Source organism: Dromiciops gliroides, chromosome 3 (genome assembly GCF_019393635.1).
Source record: "Dromiciops gliroides isolate mDroGli1 chromosome 3, mDroGli1.pri, whole genome shotgun sequence".
NCBI lineage: Eukaryota > Metazoa > Chordata > Mammalia > Microbiotheria > Microbiotheriidae > Dromiciops > Dromiciops gliroides.
In genome coordinates this window covers 204,450,451-204,471,261 of record NC_057863.1, presented here as the reverse complement: position 1 = coordinate 204,471,261, position 20,811 = coordinate 204,450,451, and the positions used below count along the sequence as shown (strand labels likewise).

Sequence of the window (20,811 nt, the reverse complement as noted above, 5' to 3'; positions counted from 1 at the left end):
CAGTGGTGATTTTTTAAAAATGTCATCAAACTCCATTATTTGTTTTAATCAGCAATAGCAAATGAGATATGACCTGTTCCAGATATCTGGATTTCCTAATGTGTTGGAATAAATAGATTGTTGTTCATATTGTAATAGCTTGAATTCATTGCCTGGGGAGGAGACTGCATTATAATTAAAAAGTTGGCACATTATGCCATTGAGGTTACTAGGGAATATTTCCCAGGCCCTTAAATTCCTTTCTAGCAAAAGTTTGTTACATTTTTATAATATGGCTTTCATTAGTACTATAGAAACTTATTACTTAAGAAGTAGACATTATATTTCCATTTTCTGAGAGGTACTATGAATGAAAATAATTAAGCAACCCAGTGCCTACATCCACAAGATAGAAACTATTTCAGGAAAGGTTTCAAAGTAATGCCAAAGTTTTGGACATGGCTTTCATGATGAGGGGGAAAAACAGTAAGAGATTTTAGTAAAATACTCTCTTGGGAGTTAATCTTTCATTCTTTTGTAAATCAAGGGGGTATAATTTCTTACCAGATTTTCTTTGATATAAAAACCTGACTTTACCTCTTTATATCCATTCTGTGATAGCTAATGTCACTAGATTTCATTTAAATTAACCAAGATGTAGTGATGACCTGTGGTAAAAAAATATGAAAGTTTTTTAACAGTTGGTTGGGATAACTGAAAGACGCCAGTTTTTTTTTTTTTTTAAGGACCACCCTTTCGGGGAGGAGACCAATGGCATGAGCTACGCACACCAGTCCACCTGCTTCGCACATCAGACTGCCTGCTAGCACTCCACTTCCGGGGTGCGAGCTTAAAAGGCAAGGAGAGAACGGAAGTGGGAGTTTTTTCCTGCTCTGCAGGTCTCCTGACTGCGCTGCACAGGCTGATGCTGATGAGAGTTTGACTGGGCCCGGCTTGCGGTTAGCAGCAGCATGCGCTTGACACGGTCTCTCTCTCCCCAAAGGTGGCCTTCGGCTTTTGGTGAGTTTTATAGGGAATATAGACTAAGCTTAGACTTAAGACGATTTGTATTGTGTTTCTACTTTCCTATCCTTCTAATCAACATCACCTTGTGACTACCATACAATAAAAGCTCTAACTAGAAAACCAGAAGTTTCTTCCATTTACTAGTCTGGGAGATAAATTAAGGGAAAGGTTAAAGAGGGGAGATTTATGATCTAATATCCAATTTTAAATCTCACAGACCCATACAGAGATTGAATTTGAAAAGAAAGGAGAATGTTCATTGAACTGGTTTGGGACATTTTGAGAAGTGGAGAACAACTAGAAGGTCAGTATGGTGGAAGCAAACAGTGCCTAAGAAAATTGTAATGTATAATAACTCTTGGAAAGTAGGGTGGCACCAAATTGTGAAGGGTTCTCAATGCCAAACTAGGAATTTTTATTTGACCCAGCAGTTACATAATAGGGAGCCATTGCAGCTTATTGAATAGGTGAGTGACACAGTTAGACTTGTGCTTTAGGAATATCTCTTTGACATTGGTGTAGAATTGTGTTGCAAAGAAACCTGAAATATCTCATTTTTTTTAAAAAAAATCAAGATTATGTTCTTTTTGTCATTGTTTAGTTATATGCAACTCTTTTTGACCCCATCTAGGATTTTCATGGCAGAGATACTGAGTGGTTTGCCACTTCCTTCTCCAGCTCATTTTACAGATGAGGAAATGGAGGCAAACAGGGTTAAGTGACTTGTCCAGGGTCACACAGCAAGAGTCTGAGACCAGATTTGAACTTAGAAACATGAGTCTTCCTGACTCCAGGCCTGGCTCTCTATCCACTGCACCATTCAGCTGCCCTATATTCTTTTTTTTTAACAGACCTTAAAAATAACAATTTAAAAGAATTTTATTACAAGAATTCTGCCAAAGTTTTCTTTAAACTTAAGGGTTCTCCCCTTGTGGAAAAGTTTGAGAACCTTTAGCGTAGAAGATGAAAAGGAAAGACACTTGAATCAGGGAGATCAATTAGAAGACTATTGGAACAATCCAGGTATAAGGCAATAAGGGCTAAAGTGAATAGAGAGATGTAAAATCAAGCCAAGTGAACAGCACTGTGTATTAAGTGTTGGGGATACAAATAGAAGCAAAAATAGACAGTCCTTGTCCTCGAGGAGCTAACATTCTACTGGGGGAAGGCAAAAGAAGAGAACCAAAGCCAGAGATTCAACAGAGGTAAAAGTAAGAGGTAATCAACAAGACCTGACAACTGATTGAAGGGCAATCAGTTCTGCCCTTTGGTTCCAAACAGAGGAATTGAATCTCTTCTCCCCATGACTGCTTTCAAATACTGGAAGACAGCTGTCATGCCCCACTTGAGTCTTCTGCCCTCTGGATAGGTAGGTAGATTATATTATATTAAATAGATAGATGGATAGATAGATAAATAGATAGATAGATAGATGAATGGATAAATAGAATGATGGATGGATAGGCAGACACATAGATAGATGATATGTCATTTAAATAATTATTAAGCTCTTACTGTGTCCCCAGCACTGAACTAAATGTTAGGGATACAAATAAAAGCAAGGTGAAGCATTCCTAGTTCCTTATGTTTCTGTTAGGTAAAGCACGTGATTAAAGCATTAGGTAACTCTTGTAACCTGATACAAATGATCATATTTGATTTTAGTCAGCTTTAAGCCACACTCTAGATGTTAGGGAAACTTAATAACCTCTGGGATCACCATGGGGCCGAGTCCAGAATAGGGTAGGATAGATAGGATGGAATAAGATAGCCCCAGCTGCCTGGAGACTGTTCTGTTATGTTGGTAGATAGGATGACCCTCCTTCCTGCTGCTCTTTAATTTCTACTTATCATTATTAGTTCTAGTCTCTGGGCCCAAGCAGAGCCAAGTCAAAGCAAGTCAAATCAGGAAGCATTTGTTAGATTTCTACTATGTACCAGGACATACTAAATGTTGGGGATAGAAAGAAAAGTTGCAGTAGTTAAAGTGTTTACAACATAATTGGGGAGACAACAATGTAAATAACTATAGATAAATGAGATATTTGTTGTTATTCAGTCATTTCAGTCATATCTGACTCTTCATGACACCATTTGGGGTCTTCTTGGCAAAGATACTAGAGTGCTTTGCCATTTCCTTCTCCAGCTCATTTTACAGACAAGGAAACTGAGACAAACAGGGTTAAGTGACTTGCCCAGAGTCACACAGCTAATCAGTGTCTGAGGCCAGATTTGAACTCAGGAAGATGAGTCTTTCTGATTCCATGCCCATTACTCAATTCCATGTGCCACCAAGTTGTCCATAAATGAGGTATTCAGAGAATAAATTAGAGATATTCTCAGAGGGAAGGCACTAGCATTAGGTAGAACAAATCTAATCCTGCAAATCTCTTCAGTTATCTGCAAACAAATATTGGGTATCCCTTAAGTCTTCTATTCTCAAGGCCAAATAGCCCTAACTCTTCTAAATATTACTCATTTGAGTTTGTCTCCAGGCCCCTCCTTATCCTGGTTGGCCTCCACCATACACTCTCCAGTTTATCAATATCTTTCCTAAAATGTGTCAGGTAATATTAAAAATAAAACTCCAGATGTCATTTACCGAGACAGAGTACAAGCTCAGGGGGATGGGGGTGGGGTGGGTGGATGGGAGGGTGGACTGTCTGAGACATTTAGGCTCCATCTGAGAGATGCCACTCGAATAAAAGCTGAAAAATCCATTCAGTCACCTGAATGCTCTGAAACACCCATATATTCAAAATCATGTCATCCAAACACAAATATTAATTATTTCTTTTTTACTTTTAACCAGGCATTTAACTACTATGATGTTTTTTACCTTTAGAATTTATATCCATTATAGGAATTTTAAAGGTGTTGGGAATTAATTTTTTGACAGGATGAAAAAAAAATAGACCATGAATTTTCTTTATCATTTGTCCAAATGATTTTAGAAAGTGATGGGAAATTTAGTAATCTCCCCAACTCTCCTAAAACCTAGGGTTCTGAACTTTTAGAACATATTTCAATGATTGTATTTCTACATACTTGGTTTACTTTGTAATTCTCTATATTTTATTATATACATTTTTATCATTCAAAAAAGGAAGTCATCAGTTTCTCCTGACATCAAAAAAGGTCTATGACACACAAAAAGGATAAAAACCCTTTCTCTATATCTTGATTACTATTCTGGAATTAATTACAGTTTTGTAACAATATTTTAATTCATAAATATAATACAAATTTTGATTATTATCTAAATTCCTTGAATTATTATTTAAGGAATTAGGATAGGATTCTAGAACATGCCAATCAGTAAACCGGCAATAATAGGGCCACTGCATCTACTATCATGTTATACTGTCCATCCTTAATGACTGATTTAGATAATTTCTACTGGGATCAGCTAACAACAAACACACTGTGACTAATTATCTAATCTATACCCAAGGGTTTCTTTTCTGATTTCATGTACAATGAAGAACACATGCATCTGGTGAGCCTATTTTCTACTCTTTCCTACATTGATTAATAATCACAGATATTTTATTTTTCAGTTTGAACACCATTTGGAAGAACTGGATTTCTTGCCTTCTAAAATGTTATTATGTGTTCAAGCATTTTCTCTGTATTCCAAATTCATTTATCTTGTTCTGAGTTTCATTCAATCTATTAAATGTGGATAAAATACAAATTAACACATTAATAATAAAAATAAGAATAAATATCCCAATGGAATACTCATTATGGTGCTGGTAAGTGTTATGGTGAAATCAATTAATCTATTCTTTGGACTTAATGCTGTTTCATAGGTCTAGGGATAAAATGAGCCCAAATGAAATAAGTATTAACCTTAAAACATTCCTAACATTTAAATTGCCCATTTTTATCATATAGATGTCAAATTTGGGTAATGTTTAATTAGGAGTATTAATTTTGTTAAAAACAAACAAACAACCCCAATCCTATAAACCATTCCATTCATTTTCTTTAAAGTACCTTAAAAGACCACAGCTATGAACTATGCCTATGATTTAGAGAACATTATGTTCATAATTCTAAGAGATGATTTTACTTATTTCAGGTCAAATATCCAGATGAAGACTGAAAAAAATATAGTCCAACTTTGGTATTTTGTCATTACAATAGCAAATATTCACAAACAGGATTATCTAGATCTATGAGAATTGGGTCCTTAAGTGTTCTATTCCTGTATAATCTTTGAAGCAGAAATTCATAGCATCAAGATCAAATTCCAAATATTCCATTTTCCAGTAGCCTAGAATTCCAAGCAAAGCAACAGATGGTGGGAAGGCTGAAAAGAGATGGCCGGGGGTGTTCAATAGATTGCTTGCTAATTACTGTGCATTACTGTATACATCACAACAGGATTTGTGTGTAAATTGTCAGTTGTGTATTCTATTTATCACCAGTGTCATCCTTTATCTGCAGGCTATTTTTGGAATCTAAATACTGTGCCCCAACTATTAACCACTTCATTTACTCCAAAGTAGGAAAGGGGCTTTTACAAGCAGAGAGGCATGTAAGTGGCATTCCTGTTCATGGCTTAGTAATGCAGACATAAATCCTGAACTTTTCCATTTAAATACCACATTTTGAGGGCAAATGTAGATTATGTTCCAAAGACAGGGCTATGATTTGAGCTGCAAAATACCATCTTCAGCAATGAAAAATCACCCTAATGTGGAATAAGCCTGAGATGCTTTTTTCAGTCAACTTTTCTTCCTAAATCTTTCCCAATAGCAACATTGAATGTTATTGTGTTGGACTTTGCAGTAACAAATTTCTATAACCCTGAAATTCTGTGATTGTTCTAAGACTTCCCTTTCCCTGCCATAGTAATATTCCTTTTAGAGGACAGAGCACCTAATTGTATCTAGGGGGAAAATAACATCAATTCCTAATTGCATCAGTGTGATTCTTTTTATATTCTGTAGAGTTCATCTAAATATAATGTCCAAAACTGGAAAGAGCAAAAAGCAAAAGTCATGGCTAAATTGCCAAAAGAGCAAATTTGGGAATCATTCACATACTAATAACGTTTTAAGTCATAAGAGGAAATGAGACTACCAATAGAGCTGGTGTATAAACAGAAGAGAACTGGGATTTGTAGAATCAGATTTAGAGCTATGTAGAAACATCTAATACAACTTCTTCATTTCACAAATGATCTGGGGCCCAGAGAGGTTGGGTGTTTTACCTAAGGACACATATGTAGTATGCTGCAGGCATAGTATTTTGGTGAGGCAATTGGGGTTAAGTGACTTGCCCAGGATCACACAGCTAGTAACTGTTAAGTGTCTGAGGTCACATTTGAACTCAGGTTCTCCTGACTTCAGGGCTCGTGCTTTATCCAGTGTGCCACCTAGCTGTCCCAGGCATAGTATTTAAACACAGATTTGCTGAATCCAAATCCATTATGCTTTTCACATCATCATGGCCAACTGAAGAGGCACAGACACAAAAGCAAGCAACCAATCATGATTAGACAAGTATGCATGCAGTTCTGGGATATATGCTAGAGCATGTGCACCCTCTTTTTATCCTTACCATAGTCTTTTCTGAGATTCATACTTGAGTTAGTTACAGAAAGTCATTACATATCCCAAAGATATGGAGAAGTTAAATGCAGTAAGGATGCTTACAAATAAATATTTTTCCCCTCTGGAAGAATACCCAGGTATAGACTATGATCAAGAGGTGTTGTGAAAAGAACAATTGTCCATCCTGTCATTCTGACTCTCTAGACCATTTTATTGGACAACTAGGTGGCACACTGGGGAGAGCCCTGTGCTTGCAATCAGGAAGACTCATCTTCATGAATTCAAATCTATTCGCAGACATTTACTAGCTGTGTGATGCTGGGCAAGTCATTTAACCCTGTTTGCCTCAGTTCCTCATCTGTAAAATGGGCTGGTGAAAGAAACGGCAAACCACTCCATTATCTTTTCCAAGAAAACCCCAAAAGGAGTGATGGAGAGTCAGACACAAGTAAAACAATTCAATGACAAATAAGCACATTTTATTAAAACTTACAGGTGGAGGGAGCCCTTCTACAAACTATGAATTATTATCTGATTTTTTTTAGATAAGAGAGTCAGATGAAATGACTATTAATAATTTCATAGCACTTTTGAACTGAATAAAGCTGCCTATATTTTAAGTAAATGCAATAGGTCAGAGATAGGAAAGTAGAATTATATTGAGTAGGTCACAAAGAAGTTGAAATAAAAGAGATACAAAATATATGACTCAAAAAATTCTGCACAGCATTCTGTGGTTAACTACTTTTTTCATATTTTCATATTTATGAAAAATGTTATCACTTAATCACTTTAAAGTCGATTGTTTGAAGAAAGCTAAAAATGTTATGAAGAGCTACAATAGCAATAACATTTCTTTTGAAGATAAATTTTACTGATATCTTTTTTTTATATCACCAACATTTCTCCTTGTATTCTGCTTCCTACCCCCTCTTGGGATCCATCCCATATAACAAACAATGTGATAATAAAATTTATAGTCAGTTCACTTCTTCATCAAAAACTTACATTTTTTTAAAAGTTTTTTTCCTTTAAATGACATCAGTGAAATGCAACTTAAATAATAATGATGGAGTTTGATATCTCACTACATGTGAAATGTCATAGGCTTTATTAATAAAACACAAGTGTGCCATTTATATAAAAATACATAATTTATTGGGCCATCTCAAGTATTGATTAGTCTATAATAAAATTCAAAGGCTTAGCCCAGCTTTGAATAATTTTTAAATCCTTAATTGCTTTAATAAAATTAATATGCATCTTGTACAACCTTGTGACAATGAAGGACAGAAAAAGTGGGTTTGATTTGCACCAAGAAAGTACATTTTCTATATGAGAGAATAATCTTCATATCTTTAAAATAATATGTACTCAAGAACAATAATAGTCACGTTCATGTATGTGATAGTACCCAAACTTATAGGAAGTAAAAGAAATGATGTGCCACAGTCCCTGAGCACCAAGTCTTCAGACCTTCAGGACAACAATAGTGTTAAAGAAAGAGACTGGGTGCTGGGGGTGGTGTTCAGATTCCATATCATTCTTCTCTAGGCTTTCTTTTGCCTCCATACAAGGTACCCACACAATATGCATAGTGCCAGTGCCTGGTCCAAGACCAGGCTAGGCATTATGGATATGAACAGGTAGGCTTGAGCAGCTCCAGGTTAAAAGGCAACTGTTGCAACCAAAGCATCTGTTATCTCCATGCACCTCTTTCAGATGACCTTGGATTAGGATCTTGAGAAACAAGAGGTAGAGTCCTAGCATAAATCAGGTAGACTTGGCTGGAAATCTTCCATTCGAATGACCATGGGCAAGTCAATCTCTCAGGGCCTCAATTTTCTCATCTGTAGAATAGGAATAATAATACCTATAAATCACTACCTTACAAAGTTGTGAGAGTCACATGAGATAAGGTATAGAGTGATTTGTAGACTTGAAAGTACACGTCAGTCTTGGATGTTTACTTTCCTTCCTTCCTTTCTCCATCCTCCCTTCTCTCTTCCTCTATCCTTCTGTCCTTCTCATTCTTTCTCCCTTCTTTTCTTTTTTATAGGGAGCAGTAAACTAGAATTCTACAGCTTCCTGTTTAATCTCCCTGAATCCCAAACAAACATTATTTGATTTGGCACCAGTAGCTAAAAACATACAGTTTGCCTTTGTTGAATAGCAAAGTGCACTATTCTGTTTTTAGCAACTTATAAAGGCATGACAAACCTTACTTTGTAGCTTATTCAGAATGATGACATTTTTTGATTATAGTAATTCTTAAGGATCAACTATTAAACTGTAGATTGGTTGTATGATGTATGTTGGTGGTGAGAATACACCGTGACTAACCATGGATCCTTGAAATATGGATGTATTTTTCTTATGTAATGGAATTAGTGATTTTTTTTACTGATAGTATTCATAACAAAAGTAGGACTATAGAACAGAAGATGTCACCAGTTCCATTCACTTTACCTGGCCTTTTAATCTTTTCCTAAATTGATTTGCATGAGTATAGTGGGAATTTGGAAGAATTTTGTCACTCCTACTGTACATAGGTCCTTTGAAGTTTTACTAAGTGGATTCTCCAAGCTATTTTTGAAGGGATGTACACAAATAATAAGGCATATGCTAAGAGTTGAAAGGATTTTTCTAATTCAAAATCAGATTAACACTAGAATGAGGGAGTCTGAAGCCAGAAAGAAGAAAGGCAGTTCAAAGGACAGACTTAAACATAGCTTTAGTGTTTCTGCTGCTTGAGGTTACAAAGATCTGGGCCATGAGTGAAAGAGCTTAACAAAGAAAAGAGAGACTACCTAGCAGTTGTACTCCCAACATATGGCAGTAACAAAGGACCTGAAATTGTTGCAGAAGTGAAGATCAGCAGATAATAGCAACTCAGCAGAGATGCCCAGTAGGAATGGAGATTCTCAGCAGCAAATAGAGGAATCCAGCAGTAGAGATTTCCAGCAAAAGAGATATTCAGCAGCAGAAGCTTAACGGAGAAAAGAGAGCAAAGAAAGGCCCTGGCTCAATCAGAGAAGATAGTTTGCCCAATGACATCACTAGAAAATATCCAACAATGTGTATATGAGTTACCCATATCATGTCTTTCTGACATATATGCTTCCTATCTATGTTCTTTGGTCATGTGTGTTTTCTGCATGCATTACCTCCCCCACTGGTGATTTTATTAAAGCTATGCAAAGTGGAAAATTCAGAAGGGATCTTAGATCAATTTGGTTCTCAAATTATAGGATGTAAGGGGCAAGTAACAAAGACAATTATTCACCTATTTGTACCTTCTAATAAAATACTGACCACTGAATAGATGGAATTGATGTTTGGCTGAGAGGATCAGCCATGTCCATTGTGGCCTAGATATAAAACCAGATGGTCCAAACAAAAGTTGAGAACTATCTTTACATGTAACGGAAAAAATAAGATATCTCAAAAAAAACAAAAAAAAAAAAACAAAAAAAAAACCAGATGGTCCTACTCCAATGTAGTTCAGAAGGAAATGAGATAAGGATGAAGAACTCAAGTCAAGTTTGTACTTCTCCTTTTGGAGAATGCATTACATCTTACAGCAGAAGCAGGTGGAATCCAGTGGAGCAGAATCCAGTTATGGAATCAGATAGAGATGAATCTAAGAGGAGTTAATACCTGTCTGGAATTCTACTCAGGAGATGGCAGGTCCTAGAACTGCTGCTGGTCCTAGGCTTTCCAAAAGTCCATAGCAGTTCACTAGGCCCCTACATCAGCTGAACTTGAAACCAGTGATGACAAAAGCCAAGAATCCTGCCATCCTCACTTCCCACCTCTACTCCTTCTCTGGACTGTACCCTCTCCTCAATATCAACTTTGCTCCCATACTTCTCGCCTTCCTTCCTGCTGTCCTTTATGTTCATGTTTTTCCCTTTTATGATGTAAGCTCCTTGAGAGTAAGGGCAATCTTGTTTTCTTGTATCCCCAGAACATAACACAGTGCTTGGCACATACTAAGCCCTTTATAAAATGCTTTACCCAGCTATCCAGCAGAAAGGGCATCCAGGTGGGTTGGGCTGAGCAACATTAGGGATTTCTATAGCCCTATAGCATTGATGTGAGTTGAACTAATCAGAGAGCATTTATTAAGTGCTTACTATGTACTAGGTACTCCTAGCTCTCACATCCTAATGGAGAAGAAAATATGTATTGTTTACAAACATATACATAAGATATACAAAGTTAATTTATTTGGAGAGAGTACATTAACAGCTCGGGATCAAGGAAGGCTTCATATAGAATATGTAATTTGGACTGAATTTTGAAGGAAATCAGGCATTGTGAGAGGCCAAATCGAGATGAAAGTACATCATAGGAATGGAGGATAGCCTCTGAAAAAGGAGACAGGACTCAGAGCATCATATATCTAGAACAACTTGTTGGCCCACTAGAGGTTAACAGAACTGAATCACAGAGTAGGTGGATGCAAGAAGTGTGAAAGAAAACTGGAAAGCAGAAATGATTCAGGTTGTGAAGAGATTCAAAATCCAAACAGGAGTTTATCTGATCCCAATGGTAGTAGTCACTGGATTTTATGGAGTAAGGGCTATCATCAGACTTATTATACTTGAGGAAAATCACATTAGTGATTTTTGGAGGATGGATTGGAGTGGGGAGAGTCTGAGGCAGGGATACCAAAGGAGAAACTATTGTAATAATCCCTTCAAGAAGTGCTGAGGGCATGAACTGGGTGCTGACTATGTAATTAGAGAGGAAAAGGCATACATGAGAGATGGTATGAGATAGAAATGGTCAAGTTTGATTGGTTATGTGGGATGAGTGAGATTGAGGTGTTGAAGATCACATAAAGGTGCTTCATCTAGGTGACTGGGAAGAAGGTGCTACCCTTGAGAGTTACAGGAAAGCTGAGAAGAGGGATTAATATCATGGAGGGAAGACCATAATTTAGAGCTGGAAGGGATCTGCGATATCAAGTCTAACCTGCTTATTGAAAAATGAGGAAACGATATCTGAAAGATTAGGTGGCTTGTCTAAGGTAATACAGGTAACAAATGATAGTTGTTGTTCAGTCATGTCCAACTCTTTGTTTTGTTTTTTAATTAGTAAAGTATTTTATTTTTTTCCTGTTACATGTAAAGATAGTTCTCAACTTTTGTTTATACAAACATTCCAATTTCAGATTTTTATCCCTCCCTCCCTTCCCTCCCCTCCCTCCCCCCTCCCCTAGACAGCAGGTAATCTGATATAGGTTATATATATATATATATATATACACACACACACACATACATATAAATACATTAATCATATTTCTGCATTAGTCATGTTATAAGAGAAAAATCAGAGCAATGATGAAAAACCTCAAAATAGAAAAACAACAGCACCAAAAACAAAAGAAATAGTACGGTTCATTAAGCATCTATACTCTACAGTTCTTTTTTTTTCCTGGATTTGGAGATCCTCTTCTATCATGAGTTCCCTGGAACTCTTCTGTACCATTGCATTGGTGAGAAGAATATAGTCCATCACAGTAGATCAACACTCAATGTTGATGATACCGTGTACAATGTTCTTCTGGTTTTGCTCATCTCACTCATCATCAGCCCACGAAAGACCCTCCAGGTTTCTCTGAACTCCTCCTGCTCATCATTTCTTACAGCACAATAGTATTCCATTGTATTCATATACCACAACTTGTCCAGCCATTCCCCAATTGATGGGCATCCCCTCAACTTCCAATTCCTTACCACCACATAAAGAGCAGTTACAAATATTTTTGTACATGTGGGTCCCTTTCCTCTTTCCATGGTTTCTTTGGGAAAAAGACCCAAAAGTGGTATTGTTGGGTCAAAGGGTATGGACAGCTTTATCGCCCTTTGGGCATAATTCCAAATTGCTCTCCAGAATGGTTGGATCAGTTTACAGCTCCACCAAAAATGCATTAGTGTTCCAATTTTCCCACAGCTTCTCCAACATTGATTATTTTCCTTTTTTGTCATTTTAGCCAATCTGATAGGTGTCAGGTGGTACCTCAGAGTTGTTTTAATTTGCATCTCTCTAATCATTAGAGATTTCGAGAATTTTTTCATATAGGAATAGATAGCTTCGGTTTCTTCATCAGAAAACTGCCTGTTCATATCCTTTGACCATTTCTCAATTGGGGAATGACTTGGATTCTTATAAATTTGATTTAGTTCCCTATATATTTTAGAGATAAGGCCTTTATCAGAAGTACTGGCCACAAAAATTGTTTCCCAGCTTTCTGCCTCCCTTCGAATTTTGGATGCATTGCTTCTGTTTGTACAAAATTTTTTTTAATTTGATATAATCAAAATCATCCATTTTGCATTTTATAATATACTCTATCTCTTGTTTGGTCATAAACTGTTTTCCTTTCCAAAGATCTGAAAGGTAGACTATTCCTTTCTCTCCTAATTTACCTATGGTATCATCTCTTATGTCTAAATTGTGTATCCATTTTGACCTTATTTTAGTATAAGGTATCAGATGTTGGTCTATGCCTAATTTCTGCCATTTCTTCCAGTTTTCCCAGCAGTTTTTGTCAAATACTGAGTTCCTATCCCAGAAGCTGGAGTCTTTGGGTTTATCAAACATTATATTAACTAGTGTCATTTACTACTGTGTTTCCTGTGCCTAGCCTATTCCATTGATCCTCCACTCTCTTTCTTAGCCAGTACCAGATAGTTTTGATGAAGGCCACTTTATAGTAAAGCTCCAGGTTTGGTACTGCTAACCCAACTTCCTGCGATTTTTTTTCATTATTTCCCTGGATATTCTTGATTTTTTGTTTTTCCAGATGAATTTTGATACTAATTTTTCTAGCTCTATAAATTAATTTTTAGGTAGTCTGATTGGTATGGCACTGAATAAGTAAATTAATTTAGGTAGTATTGTCATTTTTACTATATTAGCTCTGCCTATCCATGAGCAATTGATATCTTTCCAATTATTTAGATCTGACTTGATTTGTGTGAAGAGTGTTTGCTAGTTGTGTTCATAGAGCTCCTGGGTTTGTCTTGGCAAGTAGACTCCCAAGTATTTTATATTATCTACTGTTACTTTAAATGGAATTTCTCTTTCTATCTCTTGCTGCTGAACTTTGTTGGTCATGTATAGAAATGCTGATGATTTATGTGGATTTATTTTATATTTTTCTACTTTGGTAAAGTTGTTAATTGTTTCAAGTAATTTTTGAGTTGATTCTCTAGGATTCTTTAAGTATACCATCATATCATCTACAAAGAGTGATAGTTTTGTTTCTTCCTTGCCTATTCTGATTCCTTTAATTCCTTTTTCTTCTCTGATTGCTAAAGCTAACATTTCTAGTACAATATTAAATAATAGGGGTGATAATGGACATCCCTGTTTCACCTCTGATCTTATTGGAAAGGCCTCTAATTTATCTCCATTGCATATAATACTTGCTGATGGTTTTAGGTAGATAGTGTTTATTATTTTAAGGAAAGCTCCACCTATTCCTAAACTCTCTAGTGTTTTTATTAGGAATGGGTGCTGTATATTGTCAAAAGCTTTCTCTGCATCTGTTGAGATAATCATATGATTTTGGTTGGTTTTCTTATTGATGTGGTTGATTATGTTAATAGTTCTCCTGGGCAGCTAGGTGGTGCAGTGGATAGAGCACCAGCCCTGGATTTAGGAGTACCTGAGTTCAAATCCGGCTTCAGACACTTGACACTTACTAGCTGTGTGACCCTGGGCAAGTCACGTAACCCCAATTGCCTCACTAAAAAAAAAAAAGTAGTTTTCCTAATGTTGAACCAGCCCTGTATTCCTGGTATAAATCCCACCTGGTCATAGTGTATTATCCTGGTGATCACTTGCTGTAATCTCCTTGATAATATCTTATTTAAGATTTTAGCATCAATATTCATTAGGGAAATTGGTCTATAATTTTCTTTCTCTGTTTTTGCTTTGCCTGGTTTTGGTATCACCACCATATTTGTGTCATAAAATGAATTTGGTAGAACTCCTTCTTCACCTATTTTTCCAAATAATTTGTATAATATTGGAATTAATTGTTCTTTAAATGTTTGGTAAAATTCACCCGTAAACCCATCTGGCCCTGGGGATTTTTTCTTAACGGCTTTTTCAATTTCTTTTTCTAATATGGGTTTATTTAAGGATTTTATTTCCTCTTCAGTTAACCTGGGCAGTTTGTATTTTTGTAAATATTCATCCATTTCATTTAGATTGTCAAATTTATTGGCATACAGTTGGGCAAAAGAATTCCTAATTATTGATTTAATTTCCACCTCATTGGTGGTAACATCACCATTTTTGTTTTTGATACTGGTAATTTGGTTTTCTTCTTTCTGTTTTTAAATCAAATTAACCAATGTTTTATCTATTTTATTGGTTTTTTTCATAAAACCAGCTCTTAGTTTTATTAATTCTATAGTTTTCTTGCTTTCAATCTTATTAATTTATCCTTTAATTTTCAGGTTCTCTAGTTTAGTATCTAATTAGGGATTTCTAATTTGTTCTTTTTCTAGCTTTTTAAATTGCATGCCCAATTCATTAATGTCCTCTTTCTCTTTTTTATTCATGTAAGCATTTAGAGCTATAAATTTTCCCCTAAGTACTGCTTTGGCTGCATCCCATAGGTTTTGGTATGTTATCTCACTATTGTCATTCTCTTGGATATAGTTATTGATTGTTTCTATGATTTGTTGTTTGACCCATTCATTCTTTAGAATGAAATTATTTAGTTTCCAATTGATTTTCAGTCTACTTTTCCCTGGCTCTTTCTTACATGTAATTTTTATTGCATCATGATCTGAAAAGGATGCATTTACTATTTCTGCCTTTCTACATTTGACTATGATGTTTTTGTGCCCTAATACATGGTCAATTTTTGAAAATGTGCCATGTACTGCTGAGAAAAAGGTATATTCCTTTCTATCCCCATTCAATTTTCTCCAGACATCTATCATGTCTAACTTTTCTAGTAATCTATTCACTTCTTTCACTTCTTTCTTATTTATTTTTTGGCTAGATTTATCTAATTCTGAGAGGGGGAGATTCAGATCCCCCACTAGTATAGTATTACTGTCTTATTCCTCTTGTAACTCATTTAACTTCTCCTCTAAGAACATGGATGCTATACCACTTGGCGCATACATATTTAATATTGATATTGCTTCATTATCTATAGTACCTTTTAACAAGATGGAGTTTCCTTCCTTATCTCTTTTAATGAGACCTATTTTTGCCTGTGCTTTGTCTGAGATAAGGATTGCTACCCCTGCTTTTTTTACTTTAGCTGAAGCATAATATATTCTGCTCCAGCCTTTTACCTTTACTCTGTGTTTATCTCTCTGCTTCAAATGTGTTTCTTGTAAACAGCATATTGTAGGATTCTGGTTTTTAATCCACTCTGCAATTCACTTCCGTTTTGTAGTAGAGTTCATCCCATTCACATTCACAGTTATTATTACTGACTGTCTATTCCTCTCCATTCTATTTATCCCCTTTGTACTTTTCCCCACTTCTTTGACCCTATTCCTCCTCACCGATGTTTTACTTCTTACCCCTACCTCCCCCAATCTGCCCTCCCTTTTTATCACCCCCTCTCTTTTCTTTACCCTTTTCTCCCTTGCTTTTGTCCTCCCTTCTATCAGTCCCCCCCCCTTTCCCTTCCCCTTTTGCTTCCCGAAAGAATGAGCTGTTTCTTTATCCCAATGAATGTATATGTTATTCCTTCTTTGAATCAAATCTGATGAGAGTAGGGTTGAAACAATGTTCACCCCTCCTTTCTTTCCCTCTATTGTAATAGTTTTTTTTTTACCTCTTCATATGATGTAATTCACCCCATTCCACCTCCCCTTTCCTCTCCTCCCCATAGACTCCCTTTTTAACCCCTTAATTTGCTTTGTATCATCACATCAAAGACAATTTATATTTATACCCTCTGTGTAAAGTCCTTCTCTCTGCCCAAATACATTTACAGTTCTTAAGAGTTATGAGTATTGTCTTCCCGTGTAGGGATATAAACAGTTTAACCTAATTGAGTAACCTTTTGTTTCCCCTCTGTTTACCTTTTCAAACTTCTCTTGAGTCTTGTATGTTAAGATCAAATTTTCTATTCAGTTCTGGTCTTTTCATCAGGAATGATTGAAAGTCCCCAATGTCATTAAATGTCCATCTTTTCCCCTGAAAGAAAATGCACATTTTTGATGGGTAATAGATTCTTGGCTGCAATCCAAGCTCCTTTGCCTTCTGGAATATCATATTCCAAGCCTTGCGGTTCTTTAATGTTGAAGCTGCCAGGTCCTGAGCAATCCTGACTGTGGCTCCATGATATTTAAATTGCTTCTTTCTGGCTGCTTGGAGTATTTTCTCCTTCACCTGATAATTCTGGAATTTGGCTACAATATTCCTTGGAGTTTTCCTTTTGGGGTCTCTTTCAGGAGGTGATCGGTAGATTCTTTTAATGATGATTTTATCCATTGATTCTATGATGTCAGGACAGTTCTCCTTAATAATTTCCTGGAATATGGTGTCTAGATTCCTTTTCTGGTCATGGCTTTCAGGCAGTCCAATGATTCTCAAATTGTCTCTCCTGGATCTGTTTTCCAGATGTCTTTCCAATGAGGTATTTCACATTTTCTTCTATTTTTTCATTCTTTTGATTCTGCTTGACTGATTCTTGGTGTCTCATGGATTCCTTATCTTCCAACTGTCCAATTTTAATTTTTAAGGCATTGTTTTCTTCAGTGAGATTATGTACCTTTTTTTCCATTTGGCCAAATGAATTTTTTAAGGCATTGTTTTCTTCAGTGAGATTATGCACCTTTTTTTCCATTTAGCCAGATGAATTTTTTAAGGTATTGTTTTCTTTAATGAGATTATGCACCTTTTTTTCCATTTGGCCAAATGAATTTTTTAAGGCATTGTTTTTTTCAGTGAAATTATGCACTTTTTTTTTCCATTTGGCCAGATGAATTTTTTAAGGAATTGTTTTCTGTAGTCAATCTTTGTGCTTCCTTTTCCAAGCTACTGATTCTTTTTTCATTGTTTTCTTGTTTTGCTTTCATTTCTCTCCCCATTTTTTCTTCCACCTCTCTCAATTGATTTTTGAAATCCTTTTTGAGCTCTTCCAGGAAGGCTTTTTGTTCTTGAGATCAATTTACCTTCCCTCGTGAGGCTTCACATGTAGGCAATTTGAGGGTATTGTCCTCATCTGAGTTTGCATTGTCTTCTTCTCTATTGATACAGAAGCTCTCAAAGGAGAGGGCTGTTTTTTGCTTCTTACTCCTTATTGCAGCTTATTTATTTATTTTTTAAGTTGAGGTCTGCTCTGGGGGCACCAGGGTCCCTGTTTTGGGCTTCTTGTGCAGGGGTATAGGTGCTGTGTGACTGGCTTTTTACTCTGAGGCCTTTATAGTGTGTGCAGTTCGCCCCCCTGTACTTCCTGTCTAAGCGTGCTTTGTCACGCCTATCGTGGCCCTACAGCTAGCAACTTGCCCTCTCAGCTGGTGCAGGTAGGTTTTTCCACTGTCCTTCTTGGCCACCAGATTTTTTTTTTTTTTTAGTGAGGCAATTGGGGTTATGTGACTTGCCCAGGGTCACAAATCTAGTAAGTGTTAAGTGTCTGAGGCCGGATTTGAACTCAGGTACCTAGCCGCCCAGGCCACCAGATTTTTGAGCCAGGTTCCAGGGGCCTCAGTTGTTTGGCTGTGGCCCGCAGCTCCTGCTGACTTGCCCCAACCCCCTCGGCGCTGGGCTGCTGCCCTGCGCTGGGCCTCCCTTTTGCCTGAGTCAGACCGACCCTTTCCTGAAGTCTTCTAAATTTTCTCTGGTTGGAAGACTGTCTCTCTGTCTCTTTGCAGGTCCTGTAGTTTCGGAATCTGTCCAGAGGCTTGATTTAATGTTTTTTTTGAGGGAACAGAAGGAGAGCTCAGGCAGCTTGCTGATTCCTCTCTGCCATCTTGGCTCCCATGTCCAACTCTTTGTGACCCATATTTTGGGATCTTCTTGGCCGAGATATTGGAGGGATTTGCCTTTTCCTTCTCCAAATCATTTTATAACTGAGGAAACTGAGGCAAGTAGGGTTAAGTGACTTTCCCAGAGTCATATGGCTAGTAAGTGTTTGAGACCAAATTTGAACTTAGGAAGATGAGTTTTCCTGATTCCAGGCCCAGAACTCTATCCACTGTACCACCTAGTTGTTCAACAAATGATAGGGCTGGGATTCAAATCAAAGTCCTCTAAATGAAAATATAGTTCACCAAAATAATTAGTTCTGTTTTGGATATGTTGAGTAAAATGCCAACAGGACATCCAGAAAGACTACATGTATGCATGTGTATATAAATGTGTGTGCATGTTTGCATGCATACACATGAGTGTATATAAATGTATACATGTGTGTTGTGAGTGTGTATGTGTATGTATATGTATATGTATATGCATATGCAAGTCATCCCCTTAGAGAGGGTAATAGTACCCCTGAGAGCTGATGAGGATACAAGAAGAGAGATTGTAGAGAGGCAAAAGAATTAGGTTCAGGACAAAGCCTTAGGGCACACTCCCCTAGTTAGAGGTTATGATATAAAATAGACTGAGAAAGATTCAGTCAGAAAGAGGATAACGATGAGATCAGTATCATGAAAACCCAGAGAGGAGAAAATATGTAACAGCCCAGTATCTGATTCTGTAGATAGGGTGAGAAAGATGAGGACTGAGAAAAGATCCTCAGCTTTGGCAATTAACTTATTGGTAAATTTGGATGTAGCCATTTCAGTTGAATGACGAGGTCAGAATCCTGATTGTAAAGAGATGAGGAACAAGAAGTGAGGACATGACTAAAGAGTTGGACATGACTAAAACAACTCAACAAGTGCACACAATATATATATATATGTGTGTGTGTGTATGTGTGTATGTATGTATGTATGTATGTGTTAATAACATGTCTTCCTTTCCTTAACCCCAATCTAAGCTCCTTAAGTACAGGAACCAGGGAATCTTTCATTTAAAAAAAAAATCAAGGTCTAGAATATTGTCTGCTACAAGTAAGTGCTTAATAAATGTTTATTAATTGCATCATTAATTTTGATTTAATATCAATATTCTGTCAGTGATGTTAAATGCCTGTGATTCATGGAACACAAATTCAGGGATCTTAGAAGAATCACAAATAAGTAAGAATACAAATAAGTAGAAGAGTAGAAGAAAGTGGGTATATGTAGACTCTAAGAAGTGCCTAGAAATGGAAGTGGATTACTAGAAATAATGAAATGTAACTGTTGGACAGCACAAATGATAACCAGTGCCCTTGACATACATAAAAGAAGGATTCTAGTACATTAGATGAATCCCTTGTGGACCACAGAAGGCAAGACATGGCCAAGAATACACAGGATAAGAAGGTTTAGAGGAATTTCAGTCTGTGTTAATAGGAGAACTCACCCCAGTAAGATTTCAGAACCACCTAATTATCTAATTAAGTTTGAATTAAAGTTTTCAGTTCCTTTCTACTTAAGTTCTGAACACTTTTTAGGCTTTATCAAAATGACATCTCTAGACTGCCTTCTAAGTATCACACTAGCTACTTTTTTCCCCCCTTTTAATAAATTTACTCTTTGTTTTCTTCAAGGATGTATTTCATTTATTTTTATTTCAATTACTTCTAGTTTAAAATATTTAGGCCCTAAAGGAATATTTCCATTTAATCTCAAGCACATTTTTGCACATAAATCATATCTCAAAAGGAAATGTTATCATTTACTTCTTGTACCATCACTAATTTTTGGAGCATTTCCATATTTCCTATAAATTTCTTCGCTTTGTGTTTTTTTCTTTTTTTGATCAAGGACCAGTTTTTGCAGAATCACCAAGACTCATAGAATTTCAGTTAAAAGGGACAGAAGAGGCAATTGATTTAATATATTATCATAGGAAGAATGCTCTCTATATTTATAATCTTCAATAAAGCTTTTACTTGAAGACCTCTAATGAATAGGATCCCATCATCACTCCCCCTCGCCAAGGAAACTCATTACACTTTTATACCATTTTAACCACTTGGAAGTTTGTTCTTATCTTGAGTTGAAATCTACCTGCTTACAACACTTAACCATGGCTCCTACTTCTATTGCTCTAAGAAATCTAATTTTTCCTTCACCTAAAAGTACTTAAAGCACTTTTACATTCTTCAGAATGTATTTGCAGTTATAAAATTATAATACCA

General features: G+C 36.4%; 1 long non-coding RNA gene across 1 annotated transcript in view; it reads left to right on the top strand.

Annotated features, from left to right (window-relative positions):
• Window positions 1–970: 970 nt before the first annotated feature.
• The window catches only part of LOC122750372, a 199,848-nt gene continuing 180,007 nt past the window's right edge, over window positions 971–20,811 (top strand). Inside the window, exons 1-2 of the long non-coding RNA XR_006355739.1 lie at window positions 971–999; window positions 1,223–1,309. This is a non-coding gene — a long non-coding RNA (uncharacterized LOC122750372). The remainder of the gene's footprint in view (window positions 1,000–1,222; window positions 1,310–20,811) is intronic.